This window comes from Lycium barbarum, chromosome 10 (assembly GCF_019175385.1).
Source record: "Lycium barbarum isolate Lr01 chromosome 10, ASM1917538v2, whole genome shotgun sequence".
Taxonomy (NCBI): Eukaryota; Viridiplantae; Streptophyta; class Magnoliopsida; order Solanales; family Solanaceae; genus Lycium; species Lycium barbarum.
Genome location: NC_083346.1, coordinates 74,327,783 through 74,344,624, shown reverse-complemented (window position 1 = coordinate 74,344,624; position 16,842 = coordinate 74,327,783).

Genomic DNA, 16,842 nt, shown 5'->3' with positions numbered 1-16,842 from the left:
TTGGATAAAAGAACGTTAATAAGTATGATGAGTAGTAGAATGAGTGGTGCTCGGTGGTTAACCCCGGGTACCCGTGACGGCCCCTAGTCGGGTTGTGAAACTTAAGGCAAGGTTTACTTCAGCTCCTATTCTGACTTCACCCTCTAGGTCCAGTGGCTATGTAATGTATTGTGATGCCTCTTGGATTGGGCTGGGTTATGTGTTGATGCAGAATGGTAAGGTGATTTCTTATCCATTACGACAATTGAAAAAACATGAGAAGAATTACCCGACTTATGACTTGGAGTTGGCTGTTGTGGTATTTGCTTTGAATATTTGGCATCACTTCTTGTATGGTGAGCATTGTGATTTTTTCACTGATCACAAGAGTCTACAATATATTTTCAAGCAACCAGAGTTGAATCTCATACAAAGGATATGGTTGGAGTTGTTGAAAGATTACGACTTGAATATCTTGTATCATCTGGGTAGGGCGAATGTGGTTCTGATGCTCCGAGTAGAAAGTCTATGGGCATGTTGGCATATTTGCGTGCACATGACATGCCTATGGGAAGGGAAATTCGAAGAGTTACTAGTCTTGGTGTCAGACTTGATGAAACCGAAGATGGTGAGTTAGTGGGAATCACGCCGGCACGGTCTGACATTGTGGAAAGGATCAAGTCCAAGCAGTATGACGATGGACTTTTGATGAAACTGTGGGATGGAGTGGAAAGGGGTGAGTACACACATTCACTATTGGGACAGATGATAGTGTCCTACGGTTGCAAGGGTGGTTATGTGTTCCTGATGTTGACGGACTTTGACAAGAATTGATGATGGAGGCGCCTAGTTCTAAATACTCTGTAATTCTGGGGTCCACCAAGATGTATAAGGATTTGAAATAGCACTATTGGTGGAAGGGCATAAAGGTTGACATTCCTAACTTTGTGGCTAAGTGTTTGAACTGTCAACAAGTTAAGGCTGAACATCAAAGGCTTGGTGGCCTGGCTCAGAATATCGAGATTCCGCAGTGGAAGTGGGAGGTGGTCACTATGGATTTCGTTGTGGGTTTACGCCGCACAAAGGCCAAGTTTGATTCGATTTGGGTGATCGTGGATAGACTCACAAAGTTTGCCCATTTTCTCCCTGTGAAGATGTCATATATCGCGGCGGAGTACGCCAAGTTATATCTAAAAGAGATAGTTAGATTGCATGGGATTCTAACATCCATCATATCTGACAGAGGTAAGCAATTCACTGCTCATTTTTGGAAATCCTTTCAGGATGGTTTGGGAACTAGAGTGAAATTGAGCACTGCCTTTCATCCTCAAAATGATGGGCAGGTAGAGAGAACTATTTAGACTTTTGGAAGATATGCTGCGAGCCTGTGCTATAGATTTTGGAGGAAATTGGGATGAACATGTCACAACCCAACCCCGTAGGCCGTGACTAGTGCCCGAACTGGGCACCCGAACACACTCATCAAATCCGAATCACATACAGATAGCGTATACGGGCACAAATATCACACGCTGCCTCAAATAATATCAAACTGTCTCAGACACATTTCAAACACAACCATATATGTACATATATATCAGAAGCCGACAAGGCTATCAAATGGCGCAACGGCCCAAAACATATACAAACGCACCCCGACAAGGCTGCCATGGCAAGTGAGATCATACAAACACACCCGTACAGAAGTAGGCACAAAACCCACATGTACGTCTACAGACCTCTAAACAGACAGACCGAATCATATGGCGGGACAGGGCCCCGCCATACCCCTGAACAAATACATACATATGCAACGAACGAAGATATATACCAAAATGTAAGCTCCGGAATAAGAGGAGCACTCCAAACAGCAGAAGAGGGTATCCTAAACGGCTGGATCACCAAACTGTGCGTCTGCACCTGCGGGCATGAAACGCAGCCCCCCGAAGAAAGGGTGTTAGTACGAAATATGTACTGAGTATGCAAAGCAGAAGATACAGAAAACAAATCTGAGGCATAAACGAAATAGAAGTTCAGAACATAAGTGCAAACCCAAAATATCAAAATGTTTACTCTCAAAATATAAGTCATGCATAGGGCACAGAGAATATGGTCGCCCGCCCGTCGATGGCGCCATAACACAGCATAACACCAGAAGGTTCAAATCTCCGTATCCCCGTCACACATCATAACACAACATAACGCCATACACACCATAACATCATATATAAGTGGAACCCGACCCTCTTTGGCGAGTAGCTCGGTGAACCATCAACACAGCATAACACCGGAATATATCAAAGGGCGCTCGACAACAGAACCGTCCCGGGAACCGGCGAAAGGTATAACAGAACGCACGAGCAGAGTCATGAGTAACCATATGCATAAAATCATTATCATGGACTCAATTATAAGTAAAATGACCGTACTTTGAAAATCGAGATAATAGTCATACTACATTCTTTCAAAAGTCCTCCGAATTACATAAAGGAAAGTCGCGGGACCCACGGACAGGTATCGACCCGAGCCGGGCCCGCCTATGGGAAAACATACTTATCATACTCCATGCAAACTCCTACGAAGATATCGAAGCAATCCGAGCCTTTCTGTGAAAGTTACGGCGTTCATAGTTACAGAATTCTTTAAAACAAAACTTTTAGTGCAACATTGGAAATCAATTATTTCGAAAACATAAGGGTTCATATTTCATCACATCAAACATACGAATGCCAAGGAATATATATAGAGATCATAACATACTCGGATTGCGGATTTAGAATTTCCTCGAGGCTCGTGACATAGCCTATTTATAACTAAGACATGCCAAAAGAAAGAAGGTTGAGCTTTACATACCTCGTACGCACTCCAAGCTAACTCAACTCAAGCTAATCCAACCTACGCCTCGGGCTCCCCAAGGTCTACAAATACGTCAACGAGTGTTACACATTAGCCATCGACACTAGGCAATTTATTCCAAACTAACACTTAATTCTACAGTAATTTGGGCAGCATTTCCCCTGTAAATAGGCCAACCCCGAGAATTTAACTCGGCCAGAATCAACAACAACAACAATAATCAACCTAGCAACCCCAATGACCAATCCGAAAGATAATATAACATTAACAACTCTCTTTCACATCATTCGAAAACATTCATAATATCCAATTCGACGGCTTACATTCAAGCCATATTATCGCTCATACATTCAATTTCCAACCCGAACCCATACCAACAATATTCAAGGACATTTCAAACAAGTTACACAATATTTCCAACAATCCAACAATTTGTCCAATTTACCCGAAACCAGCCCCCAAACCCGAGAACTCCACTACAACACACTCCTCATTTTCAAATCATGATTTGTATCAACAATCCACACTATAACGATAGCATTCTCATAAATGTACAACTTACATCAAACGCACAATAACCCTCAAACCAACCCATACAATTTCAACATCAATCTTGAGTCATTAAACGCTCATTTCCAAACTAGAATTCATAACGACAACAACTAAAACACTAAGCGATATTAATTCATCCTTTGCCACACATGGGAGGCTACACACGGCCACATACCCACATACACATTTAAATGGTTCTCATTTATTTCTTCACCCTACAACAATCAAACATGCTACATAGAATTAATTCATCACCTCAACACCACACAACATACACACACCTCATACGGCTAACACACCAAGCACACAACCCACTTCCAGCATACCCTATCTCATGATTTTCATTCATTTTAGCATACTACAACATGCATACAACATTAACAACACATAAACAAGACCAAATCTTACCTTTCTTCTTCAACTCCACACTTTGCCTAGGGTTTGCGATCTACTAAACGGATGGCTTGATCGCTCCAACAACACTTCCACGTTACTTAGGGACCTTCAATTAGTGGATTTTCACCAAAGAAATATTTTTGGAATGGCTCAAATTGGATTTGGTTTTTCTCTTGGCTTGGCCGAAAGTTTGGTGTTGAAGTTCTTCAACTTCTTGATTTTTTTGCTAAGTATGGAATGAGAGAAGATGACTTAGAAGTCATCTTTTAAGTTCCCATACTAACTCTCCAAGTGTACATGGCCCACACAAGTGTTGGACCATTTAAAATTGGCTACAAAGTGTGGGACTTCTTGCATGATTTTCAACTTCCAAATTTGTGACTTTTGGTCCCAACTTTTTCTAATTGTTCCATGCCAACAATTTCATGTACATCTTATGTCTCCAAATAGAATCGAAGGTCAAGAATCCCGACTTCAAGTCCCGGAATGGTCTTGGCCCTAACTTATCATAGTTAATCCGGGTTGTCCCAATGTATAAAAATACGGGACATAACATCCTCCCCCCCTTTAGAACATTCGTCCTCAAATGTTAGATTAATTCTATGGGTCTTACTAACAACTCGGGGGAGTTTCTTTTATAGCCACACATACAAGTCATTCACAAATCTACATAGTCAAACAAAGGATTTGGATTACCTGTAACAACATTTGGCGAAGCCTCCTGACCCTGGCGGCTAGCCAATGCATATATGCGGTTCGAAGGACCGCTAGAATCTGAAACACCGCCACGGCCTCGACCGCGGCCCGCCGGTGCCGGCATACCCCGCCCTGCAGGGCGCATAACTGAGGGAGTAGAAGATGAACCAGCGGCTGACCCCGTCGGCTGAATTGTATCACCAGAACCACTCGCCATCGGAAAATCTCGCATAACATGGCCCTGACGGCCGCAGGAAAAACAGGCTCCGGTGGCTCGGTAGCACTCCCCCGGATGCGATTTCCCACAATAAGAACAACGGGGCCTGGGTGGTCGGGACTGGCTGGAACCCCTGGTCATCTGCGAACCTGATGCTCTGGAACTCTGGCCTGCTCCTGAGTATCTGACACTATCAAATCCCTCCCCGATAGATTGCAGGAGTGCACTCTGCGCCGGCTGAGAAGACTGTCTAACATACTGTTGAGGCTGCCCGCTTTGGAACTCCCCAGAATACCCAGCTGACCTGGCCCGCTTGGGCGGTCTCCTATCACGATCTCTGCCCGACTGATCCTCTCTGTGCCGGTCCTCCATACCCTGCGTGTAAGCCTGTAACCGGGCGATGTCCATATCAGTCTGCGATGCCACCGCCATGCAGCCGTCAACTAAATAACGGTCCAGCCCTATCACGTACCGGTGCATCCGGTCAGCCATGTCAGCCACTATAGCAGGCGCATATCGAGCCAAAGAATCAAACTCCAAATTATACTGACGAACACTCCGACCCCTCTGCTGCAGCTGTAAAAATCTATCAACCCGCGCCCGTCGTAACTCCGGGGGCAAAAAGTGGCGGAGAAAAGTGGCCACAAACTCATCCCAAGTAGCTGGGGGAGCATCCTCACCTCTGGACAGCTCCCATGACTCATACCAATTTGCCGCAATATCTCGTAATCTGTACGAGGCTAACTCAACGGACTCGGTCTCTGAAGCCCTGACCAGTCCCAATGAGCGCCTCATCCCCCGAATAAAGTCATGGGGGTCCTCCTCGGGCTTAGACCTGAAAAACTCTGGGGGACCGCATGTCAGAAAATCACGAACCCTCAGGCTATCACGCCTGTCATCATCATCATCACCTCTCAGCCCGCGTCTGCGAGTCTGTCCCGCTACCAAAGTCGCCAGTAACTGTACTGCTTCCCTCAACGTCCTATCCTCCGCCCCTGGCTGAGGAGCTGGAGGCCCGGGCGCTGGAGCCTCTAGAGCTAATGGTGGAGCGTCTCCATGCTCCTCAGGTGGGGGTGTAGCAGAACCCTCTGACTTGTTGGGTGTGGAATTGGCCAAACAAGTCAATTCTTTTGTTCACATAGTCGTGATGTAAGCGCTTACCTCATGATAGTCGTGATGTAAGCGCTTACCTCATCATAGGAAATTCATTCCTATAAATAGGTAGCTTATGGTTCATTTGTAAGATATCATTAAGATCATTTGCTATACACTTCCCAAGAGAGAAAAAATCTAAGAGAAATACTCTTAGTGAAAGGCCTAAGTAAGAGAAGGTCTTTGAGAGAATTTTCTGTGGTAAAATTCTTGAGTGTAATTGGGATTGGGGTTGTGAGGTTGAGTGTTGTAAACACTTGTAATATTTCTTCTTTAATAAGATCTGCAGCAGCAACGTGGACGTAGCTCTCACATTGAGGGTGAACCACTATAAATCTGTGTGTGCTATTTATTCTTCGCTTACATCTTGGCGTAAGTAGGTTCTGTCTAAGGAGGTTGGTATTTAAGTGGTCCAGCTGTGACCCTCCAATCTTTCCTGGGAACCTGCTTACAAAGGTCGGATTTGGGATTTAAATCCTAACAACTGGTATCAGAGCAACAGGTTGTGTTGTGATTTAGAAACGATGGGAGGCGAAGATGGTACGACGCACGGCATCTGTAAATTCGATGGTACAGATTTTGCGTTCTGGAGAATGCAAATTGAAGATTATTTATATGGCAGAAAGCTTCATGAACCTCTGAGTCCGAAACCAGAGGAGATGAAGCAAGCAGATTGGGATCTCCTCGACATACAAGTTCTGGGAGTCATTCGACTAACGCTGTCGAAGAACGTTGCTCACAACGTGGCAAAGGAGAAGACCACCGCAGATATGATGAAGGTATTGTCTGACATGTATGAGAAACCTTCGGCAAATAATAAGGTATTTCTCATGAAGAAACTATTTCATCTAAAGATGATGGAAAATGCTCATGTTGCTGCACACATAAATGAATTCAATACCATTGTAAATCAATTGTCATCGGTAAAAATTGATTTCGATGATGAAGTACAAGCTCTAATTTTGTTGGCATCCCTACCAAATAGTTGGGAGCCAATGAGAGCAGCGGTTAGCAATTCTATCGGCAGTGGCAAACTAAAGTTCAACGATGTTAGGGATCGTATCCTTGCTGAGGAAGTGCGCAGGATAGATTCTGGAGAGGCATCGACGAGTTCTGCTTTTAATGTTGAAAACAGAAGCAGAAATTATGACAGAAACTACAACCGAAATAGGGGCAGATCGAAGTCAAGGAATGGCAGGGGTCAATCCAGACCAGGACGAACACATGAGTGTTGGAACTGTGGAAAACCAGGTCACTTCAAGAAGAACTGCAGGGCGCCAAAGAAGGAGGACAACAAGGGGGCTGGAATCAACGCTGCTACGGAAAATATTGGCGATGCGTTGTTGCTATCGGTTGACAGCCCGATAGACTCTTGGGTGCTTGACTCAGGAGCGTCCTTTCATACCACCCCACATCATGATATAATGACAAACTACGTGGCTGGGAATCTCGGCAAAGTTTATTTAGCCGATGGAGAGCCGCTAGACGTTGTTGGCACGGGAGACATTAATTTGAAGATGTCAAATGGATCCTCGTGGAAGATTACAAAAGTTAGACATGTTCCAAAGCTGATGCGAAACCTGATTTCAGTAGGTCAGCTTGATAATGAGGGATATGATCTCAACTTTGGTAATGGGTCTTGGAAGGTGGCGAAAGGTGCTATGGTAGTTGGCCGAGGAAAGAAGATTGACACTCTCTACATGACGGATAGCTGTCGTGATATTGTTGCTGTGATTGACAACACAAAGAAGACAGATTTGTGGCATTGTCGGCTTGGGCATATCAGCCAGAAGGGGATGAAGCTGTTGGTGACAAATGGCTTAATTCCGGAGCTGAAGACGGTGGACCTTCATACGTGTGAGAGCTGCATTCTCGGAAAACAAAAGCGAGTAAGCTTCTCAAGTGCAGGCAGAGAGTTGAAGGTCGAAAAGCTGGAATTGGTGCACACAGACGTGTGGGGACCTACCACTGTACCCTCCCTTGGAGGATCACACTACTACGTGACCTTCATTGATGATTCAACCAGGAAGGTATGGGTTTATTTTATGAAAAATAAATCCGATGTGTTTAGTGTATTCAAAAGATGGAAAGCCATGGTCGAGAATGAAACAAACCTCAAGTTGAAGTGTTTGAGGTCCGACAACGGCGGAGAATACACTGATGGTGATTTCAAACGGTACTGTGCCGATAATGGGATCAAGATGATGAAGACTATTCCTGGAACGCCGCAACAGAATGGAGTAGCCGAAAGAATGAACCGAACGTTGAACGAGCGTGCTCGGAGTATGAGAATACACTCTGGACTGCCCAAGACATTCTGGGCAGATGCAGTCAATACCGCGGCCTTCTTAATTAACCGAGGACCGTCAGTTCCCTTGGATTTCAGAATTCCAGAAGAAGTCTGGAGTGGCAAGAAGGTAAATCTTTCATTTCTGAAAGTGTTCGGTTGCTTATCATATGTTCATAATGATGATACGGCTAGAAGCAAGCTTGATCCAAAATCAAAGAAGTGTTACTTTATTGGCTATGGTGACACCGAGCTTGGGTACCGATTTTGGGATGAACAAAATCGGAAGATCATCCGAAGCAGGAATGTTGTCTTTAACGAAGAGGTACTGTACAAAGACAAGCTGCAAAAGAATTCAGAATGTCAGGACAAGGAATCGGAAATAGTCGATTTGAGGGACTTTCCGGCACCTGAGCCGCAGCCAGGTACAACCGAGGCAGAGGAACAAACAATCCGAGAAGGTGCTGATGAAAGTGTTGATTCTGAAACAAATGAACAGACGCCAATCACAGAGCTGCGTAGATCATCCAGGATCAGGAAGCCGCTTCACAGGTACTCTTCATCCCTCAACTACATTCTACTCACTGATAGAGGGGAGCCGTAATGTTATGAAGAAGCAATGCAAGTCGATGAATCGACTAAGTGGGAGCTGGCAATGAATGATGAAATGGATTCACTATCGGCAAATCATACATGGGAATTATCCGAGTTGCCAAAGGATAAAAAGGCATTGCAAAACAAATGGGTTTATCGGATAAAGGAAGAACCCAATGGAAGCAAGCGTTATAAAGCAAGGCTGGTTGCAAAGGGATTTCAACAGAAAGAAGGCATTGACTATACGGAGATCTTCTCTCCCGTAGTCAAGATGGTGACTATCAGAACTGTTCTTGGGCTGGTAGCAAAGGAAAATCTACATCTGCAACAGATGGACGTGAAAACTGCATTTCTTCACGGTGATCTAGACGAGGAAATCTACATGCGACAGCCAGAGGGATTCAAAGTCAAAGGAAAGGAGAATCTGGTGTGCAAACTTCAAAAGAGTCTGTACGGACTAAAACAGGCTCCAAGACAGTGGTATTTAAAGTTTGACAGCTTTATGAAGAAAGCTGATTTTTCAAGGTGCGAGGCAGATCACTGCTGTTACTTCAAAAATATTGAAGACTTGTACATGATACTGCTACTCTATGTCGACGACATGCTAATCGTAGGAGCAAACCTACAGGAGATTGATCGGTTGAAAAAAGGGTTATCGAAAGAGTTTGCAATGAAGGATTTGGGAGCTGCAAAGCAAATCCTTGGGATGAGAATCGACCGAAGCAAGGAGGGCATCAAACTCTCACAGGAAGAATATGTGAGGAAAGTTATCAAAAGGTTTAACATGCATGATGCGAAGCCAGTCAGCACTCCCTTGGCTGGACACTTTCGGTTGTCAAAGGATCAGTCGCCGACAACCGAGGATGAGAAGAAGCAGATGGACAAGATACCTTATGCATCTGCAATCGGTAGTCTTATGTATGCAATGATATGTACAAGGCCAGACATTGCACATGCAGTGGGAGTTGTCAGCCGATTTATGAGCAATCCGGGAAAGCAACACTGGGAGGCTGTGAAGTGGATATTCAGATATCTGAAAGGCAGCTCGAGTTCAGCTCTGTATTTCCGAAAATCAAAAACAGGATTGCAAGGGTATGTTGATGCTGACAACGGTGGTGATATTGATAGCAGAAAGAGCACATCCGGGTATGTTTACACCTTCGGAGGTACTGCAATCTCTTGGGTTTCCAAGTTGCAAAAGATAGTAGCTCTCTCTAGTTGTGAGGCTGAGTACGTTGCTGTGACGGAGGCCACAAAGGAAATGATGTGGCTACAATCTTTTCTGCGGGAATTGGATCAGGACCACGAGGGAAGTGTGCTATATTGTGATAGCCAAAGTGCCATTCATTTGGCAAAGAACCCGGTCTACCATGCTCGAACGAAGCACATACAACTCCGGTACCATTTCATTAGATCAGCTTTGGAAGATGGAGCGCTAGTGCTTGAGAAGATCGCAGGGAGTCAGAATCCAGCAGACATGCTGACAAAGGCAGTGACGATAGACAAACTGAAGCTATGCTCAGCTTCAGTTGGCCTACACGAAGTATGAAACTAGGAAAGAGCTGCTGCATCGATCAAAGTGTGAAGACAAATTAAAATTAGTCTTCAAGTGGGAGATTTGTTGGGTGTGGAATTGGCCAAAAAAGTCAATTCTTTTGTTCACATAGTCGTGATGTAAGCGCTTACCTCATGATAGTCGTGATGTAAGCGCTTACCTCATCATAGGAAATTCATTCCTATAAATAGGTAGCTTATGGTTCATTTGTAAGATATCATTAAGATCATTTGCTATACACATCCCAAGAGAGAAACAATCTAAGAGAAATACTCTTAGTGAAAGGCCTAAGTAAGAGAAGGTCTTTGAGAGAATTTTCTGTGGTAAAATTCTTGAGTGTAATTGGGATTGGGGTTGTGAGGTTGAGTGTTGTAAACACTTGTAATATTTCTTCTTTAATAAGATCTGCAGCAGCAACGTGGACGTAGCTCTCACATTGAGGGTGAACCACTATAAATCTGTGTGTGCTATTTATTCTTCGCTTACATCACGGCGTAAGTAGGTTCTGTCTAAGGAGGTTGGTATTTAAGTGGTCCAGCTGTGACCCTCCAATCTTTCCTGGGAACCTGCTTACAAAGGTCGGATTTGGGATTTAAATCCTAACATGACTGGGGCACAACGTCGGGCAAATCCTGAGCACGAGCCCGGGTAATTCGCTGCACCTGACTAGTCTCTCCCCCTATCGCCTTGCCCTTCTGGGCGGCTGTCGCCTTCTTCGGAGGCATCTCTGAAAAACACAACAACTGATCAGAACAGAATCATCCTAATAGCACAGCTCTAGCGCACAATCTAAGATTCAAAGAAAGGAAACACCCTAAATGTCCTGTAGCCTCCTGTTTATAGATGTGGTGCACAACACACCGATAAACAAGACTCTACGAGACACGGCCTGTAGACATTCCGAGGACAAACCGCTCTGATACCACTTCTGTCACGTCCCAACCCCGTAGGCCGTGACTAGTGCCCGAACTGGGCACCCGAACACACTCATCAAATCCGAATCACATACAGATAGCGTATACGGGCACAAATATCACACGCTGCCTCAAATTATATCAAACTGTCTTAGACACATTTCAAACACAACCATATATGTACATATATATCAGAAGCCGACAAGGCTATCAAATGGCGCAACGGCCCAAAACATATACAAACGCACCCCGACAAGGCTGCCATGGCAAGTGAGATCATACAAACACACCCGTACAGAAGTAGGCACAAAACCCACATATACGTCTACAGACCTCTAAACAGACAGACCGAATCATATGGCGGGACAGGGCCCCGCCGTACCCCTGAACAAATACATACATATGCAACGAACGAAGATATATACCAAAATGTAAGCTCCGGAATAAGAGGAGCACTCCAAACAGCAGAAGAGGGTATCCTAAACGGCTGGATCACCAAACTGTGCGTCTGCACCTGCGGGCATGAAACGCAGCCCCCCGAAGAAAGGGGGTTAGTACGAAATATGTACTGAGTATGCAAAGCAGAAGATACAGAAAACAAATCTGAGGCATAAACGAAATAGAAGTTCAGAACATAAGTGCAAACCCAAAATATCAAAATGTTTACTCTCAAAATATAAGTCATGCATAGGGCACAGAGAATATGGTCGCCCACCCGTCGATGGCGCCATAACACAGCATAACACCAGAAGGTTCAAATCTCCGTATCCCCGTCACACATCATAACACAACATAACGCCATACACACCATAACATCATATATAAGTGGAACCCGACCCTCTTTGGCGAGTAGCTCGGTGAACCATCAACACAGCATAACACCGGAATATATCAAAGGGCGCACGACAACAGAACCGTCCCGGGAACCGGCGAAAGGTATAACAGAACGCACGAGCAGAGTCATGAGTAACCATATGCATAAAATCATTATCATGGACTCAATTATAAGTAAAATGACCGTACTTTGAAAATCGAGATAATAGTCATACTACATTCTTTCAAAAGTCCTCCGAATTACATAAAGGAAATTCGCGGGACCCACAAACAGGTATCGACCCGAGCCGGGCCCGCCTATGGGAAAACATACTTATCATACTCCATGCAAACTCCTACGAAGATATCGAAGCAATCCGAGCCTTTCTGTGAAAGTTACGGCGTTCATAGTTACAGAATTCTTTAAAACAAAACTTTTAGTGCAACATTGGAAATCAATTATTTCGAAAACATAAGGGTTCATATTTCATCACATCAAACATACGAATGCCAAGGAATATATATAGAGATCATAACATACTCGGATTGCGGATTTAGAATTTCCTCGAGGCTCGTGACATAGCCTATTTATAACTAAGACATGCCAAAAGAAAGAAGGTTGAGCTTTACATACCTCGTACGCACTCCAAGCTAACTCAACTCAAGCTAATCCAACCTACGCCTCGGGCTCCCCAAGGTCTACAAATACGTCAACGAGTGTTACACATTAGCCATCGACACTAGGCAATTTATTCCAAACTAACACTTAATTCTACAGTAATTTGGGCAGCATTTCCCCTGTAAATAGGCCAACCCCGAGAATTTAACTCGGCCAGAATCAACAACAACAACAATAATCAACCTAGCAACCCCAATGACCAATCCGAAAGATAATATAACATTAACAACTCTCTTTCACATCATTCGAAAACATTCATAATATCCAATTCGACGGCTTACATTCAAGCCATATTATCGCTCATACATTCAATTTCCAACCCGAACCCATACCAACAATATTCAAGGACATTTCAAACAAGTTACACAATATTTCCAACAATCCAACAATTTGTCCAATTTACCCGAAACCAGCCCCCAAACCCGAGAACTCCACTACAACACACTCCTCATTTTCAAATCATGATTTGTATCAACAATCCACACTATAACGAAAGCTGTTTTGGGAATATCTTCTTCCCTAACTCTCACTTGATGATAGCCTGACCTTAGATCTATCTTGGAAAACCACTTGGCACCCTGTAATTGATCGAACAAATCATCAATTCTTTGAAGAGGATACCTATTCTTTATCGTCACCCTATTTAACCGCCTGTAATCGATGCACATCCTTGGGGAACCATCTTTCTTTCGCACAAATAGAACTAGCGCTCCCCACTGTGATGAACTAGGCCTAATGAATCCTTTTTCAAGTAAATCCTTCAATTGTGCCTTTAGCTCTTTCAAATCTACAGGAGCCATTCGGTAAGGAGAAATAGAAATAGGCTTAGTGTCCGGCAACACGTCAATAGCGAAACCAACCTCTCTTTCAGGAGGAAGGCCTGGAAGTTCATCTGGAAGTACATCCGGAAACTCATTCACCACCTGAACGGATTGGAGAGTTGGCGACTTTGCTTCGGTGTCATGAACTCGTGCTAGATGATAAATATAGCCTTTAGCTATCATCTTTCTTGCCTTAAGGTAGGAAATAAGCCTACCCCTTGGGGATGCTGTATTACCCTTCCATTCAAGCACGGGCTCTCCCAAAAATTGAAATCGAACCACTTTCATTCGGCAATCCACATTAACATAACATGAGGCCTACCAATCCATACCCATAATCACATCGAAGTCTAACATTTCTAGATCAACTAAATCAACTTTAGTCTGGCGATCACATAATTTTTGTAGACTTGTCTAGCTATCACGGGATTACCAACCGGAGTAGATACCTCGAAAGGTTTAATTGGCTCGGGTTTCACCCCAATACAACTGGAAATATACGGAGTGATATAGGACAACGTAGAACCCGGATCAATCAATGCAGAACTCGGATCAATCAACGCATAAACATCATGAGGGAAAATAGTCAATATACCTATAACCACATTTGGAGAAGACTCGAGATCCTGACGTCCAGCTAAAGCATAGATACGGGGTTGGGTACCACCTGAACTGGATGCTCCCCCTCTGCCTCTACCTCGACTTGCTGGAATCTGGGGAGTTTGCCCTGTCGGGAGCATAGAAGAAGAACCAGCCGCTGATCTTGTAGGCTGAACTCCACCTCTACCGTACCCCGTAGGACAATTACGCATGACGTGCCCCGTCTGTCGACAAACATAACATGTATCTGTACCTTGGCGACACGGCCCCGAATGTAACTTTCTGCACTGACTACATCGTGGAACCGGTGGTCTCCTCTGGCTATAATCACCCCCAAACTGGGAACCTGAAGCTCTCGAGCTCTGACCCTGCCCTGAATGAATAGAGCGGTCAAATCTCCTACCTGCAAATCGTGGAGGTGCATTAGTCGTCGACTGGCCTGAATATCCAGAATATGACTGCCTCGATCCCTCTCTATAGTCACTACCGGCATCCATAGATCTGGACCTCTTATTTTGCCCCCTATCAATATCACACTCACCCTTTTTCGGATGCTGCTGCTCTTCTAGGTTCTGGGCACGGTCCTGAATGCGGGAAATATCCATCCCGTCCTGCAATGAAGCCGTTAAGCAATCTTTAAATAAATATGGCCCTGGGCCACTCACAAATCTGTGCACTTTATCTCCCATATCGGCCACCATGGTCGGAGCATACCTAGCCAATGAATTAAACTGAAGGCTATACTCCCGAGCACTCATATTTCCTTGCTTCAAATTTAAGAATCTATCCGCTCTAGCTCGACGGACTTCGGGTGGCAAATAGTGGCGGATGAAGGCACTACAAATTCTTGCCAAACTGGAGGTGGTGCATTCTCTTTCCTTGAAGATATCCAATTATTATACCATAAGACCGCCACATCCCAGAGTCTATAAGATGCTAACTCCATAGATTCAGTTTCGGAGGTGTGAATAATCTTCAATGTTCTCAATATTTCATCAATAAAACCTTGCGGGTCTTCATCCAGCTTCGACCCGAAAAACTCTGGAGGATTCAAACTCATAAAATCACGGGCTCTAGTACAAACTGTCCTATCACTCGGGCCCGAACTTTGCTGCCGTGCCTGGGCGGCAACTAGCTGTGTCAATAAATAGATAGCTTCGGTCATTTGTTGACCCGAATTAGCCGGTGGAGGAACTGGAGGCATAGGGGCTGAAGCTGAAGCCCCTTCTTGTTTTTCTAGAACAGGTGGAGTGGGAGAGGTATTTGATGGAGCCTCATTATGTGATTCACCCTCTTCTATATCCGTTGGCGGCTCCCTCTCCACAAGCCTTTCCAACGTAGATCTGCCCATCTGGGCGACTTTAGCTTTCCTCTTTAGCGGTATCTCTGAAATCATAACGCACTATTAGCGATGAGAAAATCCTATAACATGGCTCTATCGCATGATCTCATGAGAAGAAGGATGGTAGTTTTTCCTAAATGCCTTGTAGCCTCCTGTTTATAAGTGTGGCGCGCAACACACATAAACAAGACTCTACTAGACAGGGCTCGTAGATACTTCTTAGGACTGAACAACTCTGATACCACTTTTGTCACGACCCGACTAGGGGCCATGACGGGTACACGGGGCTAACCATCGAGCACCGCTCATACTACTATTCATCATACTCATCCTGCGCCCATTCATTAATCTCATGCTTCTAATCATAGAGAAACCATTTTCACATTGAACCATAATTACCTTTATATACATAAGCCCTTTGGCTATCAAAGAATATACATATACAAATGGGAAATTGTGAGGCCATACTACCCACACATACGTATCTACGAGCCTCTACTAGAGTACTAAACATATGGACTGGACAGGGCCCCGTCGTGCCCAAAACATATATATACACACACAATAGTAAATCAGTGGCACCTCCGGAATAATGGAGTGCTCTCAAAATCTGCTGATAGCTCCTACGAGTCTGGATCACCTCCCTGTCTACCTGTGGGCAAGAACACAGCGTCCAAAGAAAAGGACGTCAGTACGAGCATTGTACTGAGTATGCAAGGCTTAAATAAAATGAGCATAATAAAGAAATCATGAAACATAAGGTGAAAACATAACCTGCTTAGCCTTTAAGAGTAAATGCAATTTAAACATATCACATACGTCGACCTATCACATATATAATTATCATTTACCCGCGTCCGGATAACATCATACGCTGCCCACTAATGCTGTCATGTTTGGCCCTCTAGGCACGGTGTAATCATAAGCAGCCCGTATTAGCGGTGACATGTCTGGCCATATAGGCGCGGTAGAATCATATGCAGCCCGCATTACCGGTGACATGTCCGGCCATCTAGGCACAGTGGAATCGTATCATCGCATACATCTCATAAACTCATCATAAAACATACATTATAGTCCCAAGATAATCTATAACCATATCGGGGTGATGTAAGGTCGAGAACCCCCGATTCTATTATGGGAAAATCATAATCATCGTGCCTCACCTTGAAGGAACTAGTATCATAAGGTGGGTCTAGCAATAACAATTAGCGTCATATCATAGGATTTAGAATCTCTAGACTTATGCTCCTCATTACCATTATCGAATTCAAAACACATCTCTTATTCTTTGCCTCAGAAAGAGCTCTATATAACGTTGACTTATATTTTCCGGAATGTAAGAAAGTCATGGAAAGAAAAGGGAATTAATTTCATGAGAATCATGCC